Here is a 17534-nt window from a genome sequence, read left to right on the forward strand (position 1 = left end):
GGGACCAAAGAAAAAGAAATGAAGCATTTGTCATCTTATCATTCGTCAATTATCACTTTTGCTCGTCTAGACGTTCCTAAATTCATTGATTAGCTTGCATTCTGCGGCGTCCAGGTTGTTGGAGATTGCGATCAGCTCAAAGCTTTTCTCTGGGGTCTGGAAAGCTGCACCGTCGTAGGATTTGAAAGTTACATGAAAATAAAACGTATCGAAGTCCTTATTTGGGTGAGCAGTCGCTTTTTGGGTTGAATGGCGCGGTGCACTCGAAAGATTGTTTTACTGAGAGATCAAGTGGCTTAAACGTTCCATTCATACCTCCAGCTATAACGACGAAGTCCGCTTGACGGACGCGAAGCTCTTCCCACACGGCAGGTGCCAGACGCCCCTATAGAAAAGTAGGTTTTCATGACCTACTACCCCAAGTGCAATTTCTTGCTGCTTTGTGGTCGCGCGTCAATGCTTGCAATCTTTTAATTCGATTACATTTTACACTTCATTTGCTCAGGACAAAGAGGGCGATATCGGAAGAGTACGGTCATTTATTACACGCGGCTAAACGGTGCATTTATGTGCGGGTGTTCTTCACGTGGAGCCTTTACCGCCACTCGATTTGTCTCCACACGTGGGAGTTTAAGCTGGCGTAGCGTTATGTTCTGCCTGTGGCTTGTTCTCCTTTCATCGGTGCTGAATAATTTTTCGCAGGAACCTTGCCCTTTTCTTGGGGTTTATGCTTCTCGTGTATTTGTAGCAGATCACTTCTTGGCTGCTGAACCAACTTCTTTAAAAGGCATGTTCTGAAACCTTCCCTATGGGCGGAGATCCGGCAACATTTCATCTACATTGGCACGATGACCATGATTTACACACCAATAATTCACTGACAAGTGCGTCGCCCGTGCGAAAAAACAAGTACTTTCTTATTTTGATGTGCGGATATATATATATATATATATATATATATATATATATATATATATATATATATATATATATATATATATATATATGTATGTGTGAACGGAAGCATAAACGGAAGCATAAACGACGGAAGCATAAACGGAAGTGAACGACGCAAAGATTAGCCGAGAGAGAAAGCAAACGTACAAAAATAAGAGCACGTTGGGAACGTCCGTGAAACTACAGTCTCTCCAATAGGCCGCACTAACGCAACGATTTCAAGACTGCCTTGAGTGATTCATTGTGTCAGGACTATGTAGGCCGGCGTTCTAGGACTTTCTGCTCCGAAAGCGGCCGTTCGTCAAGAAGTGCCAGCGCGGTGGCGAGTGGCTGCCTGTGTGTGCTGTATCGGGGACAACAGCAAAGAACGTATTAGATAGTTTCCTCACTGCCGCAGTGGTCACACGCAGCACTATCTTTCCTTTTGATGCAGAAAGCAACGGATTTTGTAACAGTGACGCCAAGCCACAGTCGCTAAGGTACTGTTGTCTCGGGTCGGGATAGCCCAGGTGGAAACGAAGTCGAAGAGAGGAGTCCAATCGACCCCGATGTGTGTGCTGTTAACTAGGTTTGTTCCACAACGATTGCGTGGGATCGTTTGCAAGTACTCGAATTTTCGCCGCTGCATCTGTTCTTGACAGCAACCTTGGTTCGTGCACGCCGTCTTCATGAGCAGGTCGAGCAGGTTCATCTGCATATTCGTTGCCATTTGCGCCACAGTGGCTGCGGACCTACTTAAATGTGACTTCGTGCCTTTGCTCGACGAGACGAGGAAGGAGCTCTCGGATTACTACAACTAGTTGTTGGGAGAGTCCACAGAGTAAGTCGGAAAGCAAGCAATGTACAGCTGCCTTGAACAAACTGAAAACACCATTTTTGAGGTGGTTCCTCTCGGATTATGCGTAGTGCGCTACGAAGAGCAGCAAGCTTTGGAACTAGAATTCTGACGAAGGTCTACAGCATTCGGACAACAAAGCACAATGCAACAGGACACGTACAAACGATAATTCTAATTGGATTTTTACTGTACGAAAGAAAAAAATATATAGACACATTCACCGAATGTAAATGTAAGCTACAAAGGCACGTGTCGAAAAATGATCAACTGTGTAACAGTGTTTAATACGTACTAGCCCAACTATTTGTGGTGCTGTAAAATCCGGTGATAGAAGCCGAAGACAGCACTCGAATAGAGGCACAGCATAAACGGTGTTATAGCTCTGATCGTGCTCTAAAGCCCTTTACCGTGAAGTACCTAGAGAAGCTGGCCGGGGCACACAAACTAGCCCAGCTGGAGAGGCCATCCAAAACTGAAGTAGGAAGACGCATACTGAAAAATCTGAGGACCCGACATGGATCCACACACGCCTACATATGCAAACGTCCACTAATATACTAGAGAAATTTAAGGATAGACCCAATACCAAAAACATGCACCCTGAACATCATAGGGAAAGAATGAGGGCAAAAGCTAAAGCTTTACATATACAGTACTCGGGCCTGCAGGATACAGTCCACGTCAACGTCGCAGAATACGCTAGTCGAGATGCTTTTCTCTGTAGGAATAGTCAACAATCAAAGTTACGCCCACTCTGCAGCAGCAGTTGGTTGCATGCATGCAGAGGAAGCAGAAAAGGCAGCTATGGCTCTGGCTATCAATGGCACCACCGCGAAAATCTTCTTTAGCGATTCTAAAACTGCAGTTAGAAACGTTGCCAGTGGCAAAAACCACAAACCCGCCCGGCAAATTCTAAGCAAATATCGACCACCTGATCGCCAGATTCAAATCATCTGGGTCTATGCACATTCCTCGCACCCTGGAAATGAGGCTGCCCACAATTATGCCAGAGGTTTCGTCAGCCGGGCGGTGAGAGGCCTCGATCTGGGTTCAGCGAGCGATCGCATGCTGACGTTCCACGAAATTACTATGCACTACCGCGAATATAGCCAAAAATATCCCCCCTTCACATATATCGCTGGATAAACTGCAACAGGTCACTTGGAGACAGTTGCGAACTGCCTCATTGGCCAACCCTTACAAATACTCACTAATATATCCGGGCTGCTTCTCACCTAAATGCCAAAACTGCGACGTCCATAAGGCATATATTGAGCAACTGCCCCTGGCTAAAGCCAAGGGCGGAACTCCAACTTAACAACACTTCGGACTGGGAGATAGCGGTGTCCACCTCGGATCCCGCAGTCCAGCTGTGGACCGTCAACTGGTCTTTGGAGATAAAGTCAAGGGTTTGTGGCCACGTCACGCCACCTGGCAGAAGGAATAAACCAGTAATTCACGCAAGTCGAAGATCCGATGAAAATAAAGTTTTCCCTCCTCCTCCTCCTTGCAACATATCCATAGGCGCCAACGCCTTCTCAGTCTGCTGACACTCAAAAAGAAATCGATTGGTTGTTCAAACATCTCGTCCAGGGGGCACTACGTGCGCAGTAGGTGCCAACAGGCCGTGTCCCCTCTGCCGCAGTGCAGTCGCTCAGTTTACAAAGCGACGCTTGCTTCGAGGTCCACAAGAACGACGTTCGCTGCGCTAGGTGTTACTCTGAGCCCCAAGAAAACATCCAGGCTTCCTACTTTCTGTTGTGGCACTAAAGTAGTGAGTACACATGAGTCGCGTATCCTCTCAGCAAACATACGGAGTTAACCCCTTCCGCAAAGCATGGAACACGTCGACAGGTTGAGCAGTGCCCGTTCGGTGTGCTTTCATCCTTTTCCTCAAACAGCGAAACGGCTTCCGGTGTTGTAATGTAGGCGCTTCCCGGGCTTTAGTGGGCACCGGTGGGAGCACAAAGGCGCCGGCGAAGAACATTTTTCTAAGATTTTTTTTCTTCACGCTACTTTGCTCTCTGGCTAAGTATGCCGCCTCTCCGAAGTAGATGCTCGCGGCTGTAAAGGCGCGTCGTGCTTATGTCGCCTTTGCAGCTTCCCGTATTTTGTGGAGTTAGAAGTTTTCTGTGACAGTCAGAATTGCGTCCAGCAAGCCCACAAAAGTAATTTCCACACACAAACTTCCTTGTATAATGCAGCTTGAAAATATGGATGACAGTAACATGATAAATACGCGAGAGTTGGCTGGGCATTAGCTTGTTCTACGTCATGCAGAAGCGACGTTAATATGGAGAAAAGTCAAGCAGGCTCGCTCCTAAGTTAAGAGAAACAATAAATACCGCAAAAAGCCAGAAGTCATCACACGTTTGAAAGAGAGATATAGTGAATAATATTTACCAGCCCTAAATGCAGGAAGTGCCCCACACACGACAATTAAACAACGTTGTAGCCACAGCCACCCATGTGTCTCCATAAATAAGTTTTGCTCAATAACGCGCTGTTAGGCACGAGATATTACCGTCGCAGTGATATCTAAAGTATTATTTGCTTTATACGGTACTCCTATGATCATGCAGAAAGTATATTCATATTCATATTGGCTCAAGAAAATGCCAGGAAGCGCAATCTTAAACACAATAATATTCAACACGAATTCAAAAAACCGAAGGCTACATGCTACAAAGTCTAGCTATCAGGAGACTAGTTTCAATACCACTATTGGGCACTTTTCTAGACCGAATCAAATACGAATAAAATAGGGGAAAACATCGATTGAAAAGAATCGAAAATCAAGTACTTCTGGAATACTTTTAATGCGCCAGCATTGTTTGAAGAGCTTCCCAGTCCTGTCATGCAAAAAGTGTAATGCCTTGCATCTGCAGAAAAGTGCGCAAATTGTAAAGACATTTAATCGTTATGATATTGTAAATTTAGATGATTGATAACTTTTCAGCAACAAGGAACAAAATATGTCAAAAAATAAAATAAAAAGATAGTACCTATAGACATGCACAGGGCTTCTTAGAAAAGCGTGGGAAACTTATATTAGCGGTGGGCCAACTGAAATGTGCGGGTGGGTCAACTTGAAATTGGGAGGTGGGCCAGCTTCGAACTTCGGTGTGGGCCAACTTAAATTAGGGGATGGGCTAACTTGAAATTTGAACATGGGCCAAGCTGAAATATGGGGGTTGGCCAACTAAAGTTAGGAGGTGGGTCAACTTGAAGTTTGAGGGTGGCACAACTTCCATTTATGAGTTGGCCAACTTAAAATTCGGGGTGGAGCTACTTGAAATTTGGCCTTAGGCCAAGTGAAATTTTGGAGGTCGGCCAGCTTGAAATTTCGGCGTAGGTGGGCCAACCTGAAATTTGCACGTTGACCAACATTAATTGAGGTGTGGGCCGGCGATAGCTTGAGTGGACAAGGAACGCGCGCCGAACGCAGGCTTGCGAGAGCGACACCTGGGGTGACATTGCTTCGCGGTGACGCACTCTCCGCTCACGCAACGCCTCACGCGCTACTGCCTCAATTGGTATTCCCTGTCGGCCGCTCTGCTGCGTCGATGCACCCTCGTGCCTGGTGTTCCGGCTCAAGTGGTACGATTGCATTGAAGGGGCCGGATGCGACGTGAACAGCTGACAATTGTCCACTGAAGCCTCAGCATTCTTTGCCATCAGAAAGGCCACGGGTAAGCGTGCATGAGCTAGGAAAAGCAAGTCAGCAAAACTATGCTAAGAGAAGTCACGTCCTAGCCAAATGAAGCTTAGGCATTAGTAGGCAATTCTCAGACTTCATGAAGCTTTTTGACTAAGGAACGGCCGTGCTCACAATCAATATTGATATGCTAGTTCCATGACAATGCTGCCGAGTTTTTGTCGTTACTCTTCACGTTATGAAGCGTTGTTTACTAAAAGCTCCGATAAAGCATTAGGAGAAAACAAGCGAGTAATTGGCATACTCCGGACTCATTAGCTAGTGTGAATGGCAGTGATTTAGGCAAAAAGATTGTATAAGCTGGAGTGAAATACAGCGTGTGGCATTACGCCACTTCTCGTGTTTTCGGTTCACTAGGGCCTCGGAGATGTCATTTATCGCTTTGGCGATAATTTGAATTATCAGAAAGCTAGTCTAATTGGAAAATGCTTGTGTTTACTCGCTTATGTTCGCACTTCTTTAGGTGATGATTTCATCCGAAATTTGGGAGTGCGACAATTATCACGGGGAAAATTTTACGATGACAGGTCTAGGTGCTAAATAGAAAAGTTAAAATGAAGCCGCTGTAAATTGGGGTTCTCGCGCTTGCCACTGTAAACTCACACAAAATATAATATCCAGCAACATTAATTTTCTAATAAAAGCACAGGTTCTACGCTAGCAGAAATGGCCAGTGCCTTTATTTGCAGGCAATAACTGACCCTGCAATCACTAAACGAATAAATAACGTGATTCCGAGACGACCTACTCAGAGTAAGTGTCAACACGGACAAAGCTTACTGCTTTCTCGTCACTATCCGTCTCACCACCGTCGACACTAACGTTGGCCCTCAGCTTGAAACCATCCATGTAGTTTCCATATCGCTCTATGGCAAAGAGACTCGAAGCCATACAATGCCGGCATTAGCTTTCCGCATTCATCTCAGAAACTTAACGTTATGGTGGAAATCTCGAAACTTATGGTTTGGATTGGATTGTGTTTGCTCGTACGAGAAGCCCGCTGGCTGTCATTTGCTATCATTATCACCATCCGGAACAAGCAGACGACAGTTACGGCAGCGATTTTTGAGGGTGCGACGATTACTCGAGGAAATAAAAAAGAATTCTAATTTTCACAGGCGCTGCTAGTGTGGGAGGGCGGGGGGGGGGGGGTCGAGTATTATACGAGTGCGAGAATTGTGCGAGTAAATACGGTCGTGACTATTAAATTCAAAGGCCGGATCGAAAAAGAAACGAATATAGGATTTGGTATTCGAAAGTTTCGAAAGTTTCCACATGACTAAGGAAGCAAATTTAACTGAATGGACTTCGCCGCCTGATTTTATTACTTTCGTAAACGCGTGGGAGCCTAACTTTGTGGGTGCAGTTCGGCTCATTTTATGGTTTTCGGACACTGTTTGTGGTAGTGTTTGCAATTGCCATAGGCGGGTAGCCACACCCTCTTACCGAGTACTCCCCAGTAAAAATGATCTTAGTCGTCTTCAGAAGAATGTGAACAGCACAAATATTGCTTGTTTGCTTGATTGCCAAGAAAAAGAAGGAAAGGTCACGCTGGCCTTCGCGTTTACAATAAGGCAATCGCTTGTTTCGGTGGTCATTCGTCTCTTAAAGGGCAGGGCCATTCTTAGTTGGAAACCATTGGCAGTTCGACAGTCAGAATGTGCTCTTTTAGGCATCGTCTTATGGTTCACGGTTCGCATTTTGTCTTCGGCGTCGTCTGCCTGGAACCGCTCAGCTCTAACCATGGCAATAAGGCTTAGTGCGCCCCCAACTCAAGCCACGGCGGCGCGCACTGCTCGTGGTAAATCGGCTCGGGCGGCTTCTGTTGTCGTTCCCCGCACCATCCAAACCGGATTATCTAGGCTGCGACTGGTGAGGTCAGCAAACATCCGGCAACAAAACCTAGAGTCTCGTCAGCAGACGAGTTAATCTTAGCACTTCAGCCAGCCACGAATGACTTTACGTAATAGGCTCTTTCCTTGCAGATTGCGACAAGCACTCACACACGCCGTATCTGCCCGTCGGAATGGACATCCGGTGGACTGCAATATGGAATTAGACCCTGCGCCGGAGGGAGGAGTAGGTATATGCGAGCCATCGGTCGTATATATCTATTGTCTGCGTGACTGCTTCGCTTATTGCTCTTTCTCAGTAGGGGATGTGGGTTGTGCGCCTGTTTTGTGTCTGAGTGGTCTATTCTCTGCACAAAGCTTCGCTACGTTGCTTTTGGTGTGTTGCATCAAAAGGATTGCTCGCGGACAGCTTGTGCGCCCACTGCTTGGCGCCACCGTTGGCATCGGCAACAGACCAACGTTTCACAAGATCTGGTCTTTATCTCCTCGTATGCCTTCCCATCTTGTACTGCATCAGTACGAGCAAGGCGTAAGACTAGGTGAGATAGAAGTATAGCTATCACGAGTCCCCGTGATGTGGCCGCAACGTTGTTATTGCAGAAACCACCGGGAAAAAAAGTGTAAATGGGGTGATAGACCAAGTATGAACTACATGCTTAAGTTCATGGTGGAAGAGATATACGCGGGGCTAATTACTAAAAGCTTCTGCTTGGATTCCGCTCCCAGCTTTCATTGTACTGCCACGGGAGTATTCGTGAGCAATACATGAGTAGCTCGTTCGCACACAGGTTCGCTTATTTCTAAGGTTGTTCTTTCTTTTTAATTAGAGTTTGAAGAAACATGTAATGTGGTCGAAGTGCCCCTAACGTTGTTCTAATCAGATAGCAAAATGCGTTCTTGTTGATGCCAAAGTGATATTTACCTATGAGAGAAATGTCTAACGTCATTTTTTTTTCAGTTTCGTTTTTAGTTCTCGTTTTTGGAATAGCCCATGCGGTTTACCACCTCGCCTATTATTATTCGCGCAGCTGTTACCTTGTGTCGAGAGAAACTCGCCTAATATGAATCGTTATTTCGAAAGAATCGCCCAAATACGTATATATTTCAAAATGACAACTTGTTTTTCTTGTTGTGTCTTTATTCTTGTTCATTATGGAAGCACGCTCATTCGGCAATAAACTCGCATATGATACTTTGTTAGTGTTTGTCGTACGTATTACATGTAACGAGATAATCAGCTGTAATTGGATTGCCTTGTTGCGACGTCATCATGACGGCCACTTCAAACTTCAACTGGAGGAAGCTTTATACTGGTGAAACAGCACTTTTATTATGTTGCACTCGCTAGCACTATTCCTGCTTCCCATGAAACATCTTTTGTTTCTGATCTGTGATACTTTATTGGGTGTCAATTTGCTATTCATTGTCGTTTTAATTACTTACTCTTTTATTTTCGAAGACCTACCACAACTTTAACTGTCAAATTATATTCTCTACTAATTCGCTTAAAAATTTTTATCAAATATTCGAGCTCCACTGCGACCGCATGTAATTCTTCTCTTCTGTTTCACGTCTTTTCGCATGTGCCGCAAAATCTATAGGTTATATTTTGGCTCAACGAGCCTCTACTGTACGCTGCAATACGTGCACAATTTCTCTCGGTTCTGCGCTGTGAGATGAAATGCGCACTTATACGCTGAGCGCTTAGCACTCAATGAGCCCGCAAGACCATTAGTATGCCAAAAAGGCCGGCAGATCCCACGCCCTGTGGGAATCGATGTTATGCGAATCAGTGTGCGGGAGCGTACCGTATTAACCAAAGGACCACGAGAGTACAAAGACATAGGAGGCTGTTTCATGACCTACATGACAAGCATATCATGACATTCATGTCATGACCTATCGGTTATGTTCGCCATACACTCTTGTCATACTGTGCCAATTTTTGTACATACCAATTTTTGTACGTGCCAAGTTAACGAAGCTCCCATGGGAGCACGACAACGTAGGCGGCAGTTTCATAAGCTACATGACACGCATGTCATTACATTCGTGGCATGACGTATCAATTATTTGCGTCATACGTTCTTGTCACACTGTGCCAATTTCGATCCATACCAAGACGTAGGCGACTGTTTCATGGCCTACATGACACACATGTCATGATATTTATGTCATGACCGATCATTTATGTTCGCAATACTTTAATGCCTATTAGGTTATGTCTAGTCGGCAGTGGGGCCAGAGTATGTTGCTGACAGGTCCTTATAGCAGCGTTAGCTGCGGGCGTTGGATCGTCTCGTTTTCCGATGGCAGACGTCCAATCGGCAACGACGTGCCCGGAATTAGGGGCGAGCGAGATGACGGACGAGAGAGCGGTGAACGGGACTGGTGTCACCGCGGAGATGGTGAGCGTCGATATGACATGGTGGGAGCGTCATTGCTGGTCATATGCGAATGTGCGAAGTGTCGTTCCAAACAGTCAGGATTGCTTTCAGGGCGACCGTTATGGGCTTTGGCTGCTGCAGGAGGCCAGGACCAACGGCTATTGCAATAGCGTGCGGCTCGCCCTATACGATGGCAGCTGAAGCAGACGGGCCGATAATTTGCAGTCCTACACTCGGCAAATAGCGACGATATAGCGGGGGCCTCGGGCGTCGAGCACAGGAGACTTGGAGATGGTCAGTTGGGCTTGGAGTAGTGACGGCACACACAGAGTCCAAGACAACACTGGACAGCTCCGGACGAACGATGGCTTGAACAAGTGGTATCGTCGGGGACGTAGACTCAATGGCGCGGAAGTACGTGGAAGCAGGTGACATGACCTCAATTTCGTGCCGGATATTCTTGGTGATATGCTCCGCGGTGAGCGGTACCTGTGGTGTGGGTACGTCTTCGCACGACGATGTTGCTGTCGTGTTAGGCAGTCGCATGAACTGGTGAGCGATGCGTCGACTCTTGGCGTTCTCAAAGCAGTTGCACTCCCGTATGATGGAGTCGACCATGTTGCAGTACTTGCAAATAAGCAGATTGAATGCATCTGCTATTTTTTCAAAAACATGTCCCACTTTGAATCCGTCATGTCATCTTCTGCCTTGCGACAAAGGGCCAGCACGTCTTCTATATAAGAAAGATAGGACTTCGTAGATGCTCCGGCACGTGACGCCAGCGCCTTCGCCGCTGCCGTGCGACCAATGGCCTCTCCAAACTGATCACGCATCTGTTCCCTGCAGGAATCCGAACTTACGAGTTCAGCTTCATGATTGCCGAAGCAGACCTTAGCTGTTCCTTGTAAGTAAAATATATTATTCGCCAGCATGACCGTATCGTGCCGTCAGTTGTTTTTACTTACATGCTCGTATAGGGCCAACGAGTCATCAATATCGACGTCGTTGGTTCCGGAAAAAGTACCCGGATCTATTCGCTGCACAAGGACAACCGTTGACGTCGCCTCCACGGAGGAAGAGGCCGCTTTTTCTGTCATTGTGTAAATGTCCAAGCGACGGGCGCTCCGAAACTCCATCGTAACGAGTTCTTACCCCGCACCGGGCCTCCAACGAAAATGTGACGTAGATGAAGGTTAGGTAAAATTATATTTACAAGATATATACAGAGAAGTCACAGCAAAGATGGCAGAAAAATTACAAACAATGAACGAGCTCTTTCGATCTTCCTCTTTAGCGTCCTGCTGAGCACCTTCTTCAGAATGCGGAAATGGCAGGTAACACTACAGTTCGATGTTCCAACAATCAGACCACGCGCAGATGCCTCCACTCCACCTTTAGCCTCCGCCTCCACTGAAAAAAATAAGCGCCTTTCGACTCTGCAAAGAAGGATGACCAGAGAAGCTGGGAATGTGGGCCCCTTAATGTCGAAGTGCACCTCTGCCGCGGGTCCGCCCGGTATTTCACTATCTTCGGGATCCGCCCACGTATAGGGAGTGCTTAACGCCTGCTTCACCTCCACCGCCGGTCGGCCCGGTATTGCATTATCTTCGGGATCGGTCCTCGTATGGGGCACGCTAAACGCCTCCTTCACCTCCATCGCGCGTCGGCCCGGCATCGCACTATCTTCGGGATTGGCCCACGTATAAAACATTGCAGCGATGCAATGCGATATGCAGCGATGGCGTAAAGGTAGAGCTTGCGCCTCACGCGCAAAGGACCGTGGTTCAAGTCCTAGTGCCGCGCAATTTACCACGGGATTAAAAAAATCCACGTGTTGATAAAATTGCATAAGCAGGCCTGGAGTGCGGCCTCATTCCGGCGACCTGTACCGGTAGGGCAGTCCCTCATCAGGGCAGGATTGGCCACCCTGGTGCAGTAATTGGCCACAGCCTCCTATATGAACACAACAATCAAACCCCGGCCCTAAGTCCCCAGCAGGTGCGAAGCAACTGACCACGGCGGCGGTCCGACCTGTGACGCAGCATAGGGGGCTAAGAATCTGTGGATCCGGACAAGCCGCCATCGGAAGCTGAAGCTGACAACGCTTAACGCTAGAGCGTTATCTAGTGAGGCGAGTTTAGCAGTGCCATTGGAGGAATTAGCGGGCATTAAATGGGATATAATAGGGCTCAGTGAGGGTAGGAGGACAAATGAAGCATATACAGTGCTAAAAAGCAGGCACGTCCTGTGCTACCGGGGCTTTGCGGAGAGACGAGAACTAGGAGTCGGATTCCTCATTGATAAGGATATAGCTGGTAACACATAGGAATTCTACAGCATTAACGAGAGGGTAGCAGGTCTTGTTGTGAAACTTAATAGGACGTACAAATTGAAGCTCGTACAGGTGTACGCACCTACATCCAGTCATGATGACCAGGAAGTCGAAAGCTTGCATGAAGACGAGGAATCGGCGATGGGTAAAGTCAAAACAAAATACCCTATATTGATGGGAGACTTCAAATCCAGGGTAGGCAAGAAGCAGGCTGGAGACAAGTCAGTGGGGCAATATGGCATAGGTTCTAGGAATAGCAGGAGATAGTTATTAGTAGAGTTTGCATAACGGAATAGTATGCGGATAATGAATACCTTCTTCCGCAAGCGGTTTAGCCAAAAGTGGACGTGGAGGAGCCCGAATGGCGAGACTAGAAATGAAATAGACCTTATTCCCTGCGCTAACCCTGATATCAAACAAGATGTGGACGTGCTCGACACGGTGCGCTGCAGTGACCATAGGATGGTAAGAACTCGAATTAGCCTTGACTTGAGGAGGGAACGGAAGAAACTGGTACATAAGAAGCCAATGAATGAGTTAGCGGTAAGAGGGAAAATAGAGGAATTCGCATCAAGCTACAGAACAGGTATTCAGCTTTAACTCAGGAAGAGGGCCTTAGTGTTGAAGCAATGAACGACAATCCTGTGGGCATCATTAAGGAGTGTGCAATAGAAGTCGGTAGTAACTCCATTAGATAGGATACCAGTAAGCTATCGCAGAAGACCAAAGATCTGATCAAGAAACGCCAATGTATGAAAGCCTCTAACCCTACAGCTAGAATAGAGCTGGCACAACTTTCCAAGGTAATGAACAAGCGTAAGACAGCTGACATAAGGAAGTATAATATGGATAGAATTGCAAATTCTCTCAGGAACGGAGGAAACGTAAAAAAGAGAGGTGAGGCCTGCAGACAGGACACAAGAATAGAGAAGTGAACAACACGAACGCCGACTATCACCTGAAGGGAGCACTGAGGCGAAAAAAGGAAGAAGACACAAAATTCGCCTGCGCAAGCTCACGAATGGTATCACCACGTGTCAGTCGGGTACATGTGCCGGTCTACGTGAGAGATAACTGTTAAGGCATCTAATATATTCCTTATGTAAGGTAATCGAAGGCTGACTCACGCATGAACTTCCACCATTATATATATGCCATGCCTCTACCATAAGACGCGTATCTTCATTCTTATGCCTGTAAAATATCGCGCATTCATCTAACTCTGGCGTGCAGTTACAATCTTGGCAATGTAGGGAAAGATTAGAAGGCGATCTACAGGTTAACGACCTTTTATGTTCTATTAGTCTGTGATTGACACACCGTCCCATTTGCCCTACGTAGAACTGGCCACAGCTAAGGGGAATATTATAAACCACACCCATACGACAGTCAGTAAAACTGTCGTTCTTATTGTGCTTCTCTGGACAAATATCTGTTCTTTTCTTGCCTTTTACCTGCTCCTTTTTCCTCCGTACGACAGCGCATATCTTACCTAACTTATTGGGAGCAGCGAAAGCGAAATTAACATCATATTTACTTGCAACTTTTTTAAGCCTGTGCGACACTGAATGAATGTACCGAATATCCACTCCTCTCTTTTGCTATTACTGGTTTCTGCAATCACGTCCGTCCACATCGAAACGTACTTTCTTAGGCGCTCAGCCATAGTGGCCGCTGATGCACAAGGATAACCTGCTTCTAATAGGCGCCGGACCTGCGCATTAAAATTCGCGCTCATTTTGTGCATGCAGGATATGGTGAGAGAAGACTTAAGGCAAGACATGGCAATTTGTTTTTTACTACATTGGAATGCTTGAATTGAAAGTTTAGCAACGGCTTCGAAGATCTTGGGGAGTACTGCCAACAAACGTGATTTTGTTCGAAAATGTGTCCTGTCTACGCGCCTCACCTCTTTTTTGCGTAATGAATCCTTACCATCTAGCTCAGCTCACTGTTGTTCGAAGCTTAAAAGCAGTGAAGAAGAAACAAGGAATAGGCAAGGATCAGATGTGTGCGTTAAGAGACAAAGCCGGCAATATCATTACTAATATGAATGAGATAGTCGAAGTGGCTGAGGAGTTGTATAGTGATTTAAACAGTACCAGTGACACACACGACAATAATGGCAGACAGAATAGTCTAGAGGAATTTGAAATCCCACAAGTAACGCCGCAAGAAGTAAAGAAAGCCTTGGGAGCTATGCAAAGAGGGAAGGCAGCTGGGAAGGATATGGTAAAAGCATATTTGTTGCAGGATGGTGGGCAGATTGCTCTAGAAAACTGGCCACCCTGTATACGCAATGCCTCATTACCTCGAGCGTACCGGAGTCTTGAAAGAAGGCTAACATAATCCTAATCCGTAAGAAAGAGGACGCCAAAGATAGAAAAATTATAGACCGATCAGCTTACTGTCCATTGCTTTCAAAGAATTTACTAAGGTAATCGGAAATAGAGTCAGGAATACCTTAGACTTCTGTCAACCAAAGGACCAGGCAGGATTCCGTAAAGGATACTCTACAATAGACCATATTCACATTATCAATCAGGTGATAGAGAAATGTGCGGAATTTAACCAACCCTTATATATAGGTTTCATTGATTACGAGAGAGCGTTCGATTCAGTCGAAACCTCAGCAGTCATGGAGGCATTACGGAATCAGGGTGTAGACTAGCCGTATGTAAAAATACTGAAAGATATCTATAGCTGCTCCATAGCCACCGTAGTCCTCCATAAAGAAAGCAACAAAATCCCAATGGAGAAAGGCGTCAGACAGGGAGATACAATCTCTCCAATGCTATTCACAGCGTGTTTACAGGAGGTATTCAGAGACCTGCATTTGGAACAATTGGGGATAAGAGTTAATGGGGAATATTTTAGTAACTTGCGATTCGCTGATGATATTGCCTTGCTTAGTAACTCAGGATTCCAATTGCAATGCATGCTCACTGACCTGGAGAGGCAATGTAGAAAGAAGGGTCTAAAATTAATCTACAGAAAACTAAAGTAATGTTTTACAGTCTCAGAAGAGAACAGCAGTTTACGATAGTTAGCGAGGCACTGGAAGTGGTAAGGGAATGCATCTACTTAGAGCAGGTAGGGACCGCGGATCCGGATCATAAAACTGATATAATCAGAACACTAAGAATGGGCTGGGGTATGTTTGGCAGGCATTCTCAGATTATGAACAGCACGTTGCCATTATTCTTCAAGAGAAAAGTGTATAACAGCTGTGTCTTACCAGTACTCACGTAAGGGGCAGAAATCTGGAGGCTTACGAAAAGGTTTCTACTTAAATTGAGGACGACGCAACGAGCTATGGAAATAAGAATGATGGGTGTAACGTTAAGGGATAAGAAAAGAGCAGATTGGGTAAGGGAAGAAACACGATTTAATGACATCTTAGTTGAAAACAAGAAAAAGAAGTTTGCAGGAACAACATGGCCACAATTAGCCCTGACAGGGGTAGTTGGAGAACTATGGGAGAAGCCTTTTCCCTGCTGTGGGAATAGCCAGGCTGATGATGATGATGATGCTGATGATGTTGGAAGAGGAAGTCGAAGGTTCAACACCGTCATTAGAAGCGCGGGTACCTAAACTCCTATCTCTACTTTGTGGCTTGGAATCAACCGTTTGGGTCATTGTAGGACTAACCCTGGTGGCTTGCATCAAATGAGATAAGTGACCAGAGATGGCCTGCGATATACATTCCCCAAGGCTCATTGCCAGACGTTCCATACCGTTTTTACTGCCTTTTCGACAGCGGCCTCTACAGTTGCCGTTAGCGATACGTCCGAGGTAAGAGTTTACCCCCGAGTAACACCCGCATAACCAAGCGCCCTTTCTTTCACGAGGCTTACCGCCTTCTTCCTAAAGCAAGATCGTCTGTCAATTATTTCTATCACTTGCAAATCCTGATCCCTAACAGAGCAGAGCAGAAGCACTTCCAAGGTTATCATGTTTTCTGAGGCTTTGATGCTGTATACATGTCTGGGCAATAGGTACCTTCAGCCTGTTTGTTGTACAGTGCGCAGAAGTTACATATGTCTTTAGGAGGCATTTAGGCTTTTTCAAAACCCTCAGCTTAACATGTCGAAAGCCATTTGTTGTGGCATTTACATTCCGTGATGCAAAGTGTGCTGAATGATGAGCATCATTTTAAACTAATAATCATTTCAGAGGAGCACAGGAGCCCTAGCCATCTACGGAACGACGAGTCAATGGGAAATGGCGTCACCAATGCTACAGGTGCACCCATTGTGGATGACACTACAGCTGCGCTGGAGCTGCTTGACAATGAGTCAAACAAGGAGAATGAGCCCGAGGAACCAGCCAGAGAAGCTACAAGCCAGGGGTACCCATAGACAGGACGGCACTCCTCGAGAGAAGATTAGCTTTGGAAGATGCAGTGAGGATTGCTTTGCTCAGGTAGGAGCATAAGATGCGAATACGCATCATGGAGGACGAACACAGAGACAACTTGCAAAAAAGGAATGAAGAACATAAGTTCTAAATGGAAATATTTAATGTTCAGAAACAAGTATAGCTAGCGAAATTGATTGCGATGAATAAAGGGATGCAGAGTCATTGAAATTTGGTTGAAGCGTTTATTGTAAAATAGGTCATAGAATATGAGTTGATATAGTGCAGTTCTCTCCATGTGCATTTGCGAAAGTGCTAAAACGGCCATAGAAGCTGTGGTGAAGCAATTACTGCACAAACATATGGCACATGGAATAAGAATTTCCAGCATGCACTTGGCTACATGACACCCTGAGGCTGCATATCTAATCAGTAACGGAGTTTTTAGCACCATATGGTCTTCTTACATTTCTTGTGTGTTTGTAGTGGCATACAGATGCCACACGACACATAGAAGAACACAAACCCATTACCGAACTAGAGAGTAGGGGTGTGTGGATTTTCGAAACTTTTGAATATTTCAAAACGTGAACTGCGCCCACATAAACAAAATTGGAGTGAAAGCACCGTAAGCTTTCACCCCTCGGGCATAGTATAGACATAAAACATGAGAACTCGCGTAGTCTAACAGGCTACGTCACTTAGGTAGCCATACGTTACGGGCAATGCAGCGACCATTCGCACATTCTAAAGAATTCTGCGCATCAAAAGAAACTAATTCTCTGAGGCCGTGGGCTGCAGCCCCCTTAGCCCCCCCCCCCCCTCCTCTCCTTAATCCAGCGCTGTCCACAGTGTCGGCTCTGTTGGCAGCTGCCGATGGCTAGAAGACGCTAGGCCTATAGCTCGCTGGGCCGTCGAAGCCGAGACCGGTGGCGCTTGCGACACAACCGCATGCAGCTCATAATGCAGCTCATGCAGCCTGCGTGAACTATATACAATTATGTCACGCTTAACTTGCAATACATTTGATTTTACGGACGCCGACGGAAATCGGCCCTCAGAGCGAAATAAAGCGCCCGCCTTCTTCAGC

The 17534-nt window shown here is 46.1% G+C and overlaps 1 long non-coding RNA gene across 1 annotated transcript; it reads left to right on the forward strand.

The window, feature by feature from the left end:
• Positions 1-3472: 3472 nt before the first annotated feature.
• Positions 3473-16675, forward strand: LOC129387339 (uncharacterized). Its single transcript, XR_011892648.1, has 3 exons — positions 3473-3569; positions 7499-7596; positions 16262-16675. It is a non-coding gene; the product is annotated as an uncharacterized lncRNA (long non-coding RNA).
• The last annotated feature ends 859 nt before the right edge of the window (positions 16676-17534 follow it).

The sequence above is a fragment of the Dermacentor andersoni genome, chromosome 2 (genome assembly GCF_023375885.2).
Source record: "Dermacentor andersoni chromosome 2, qqDerAnde1_hic_scaffold, whole genome shotgun sequence".
NCBI classification, from domain to species: Eukaryota; Metazoa; Arthropoda; class Arachnida; order Ixodida; family Ixodidae; genus Dermacentor; species Dermacentor andersoni.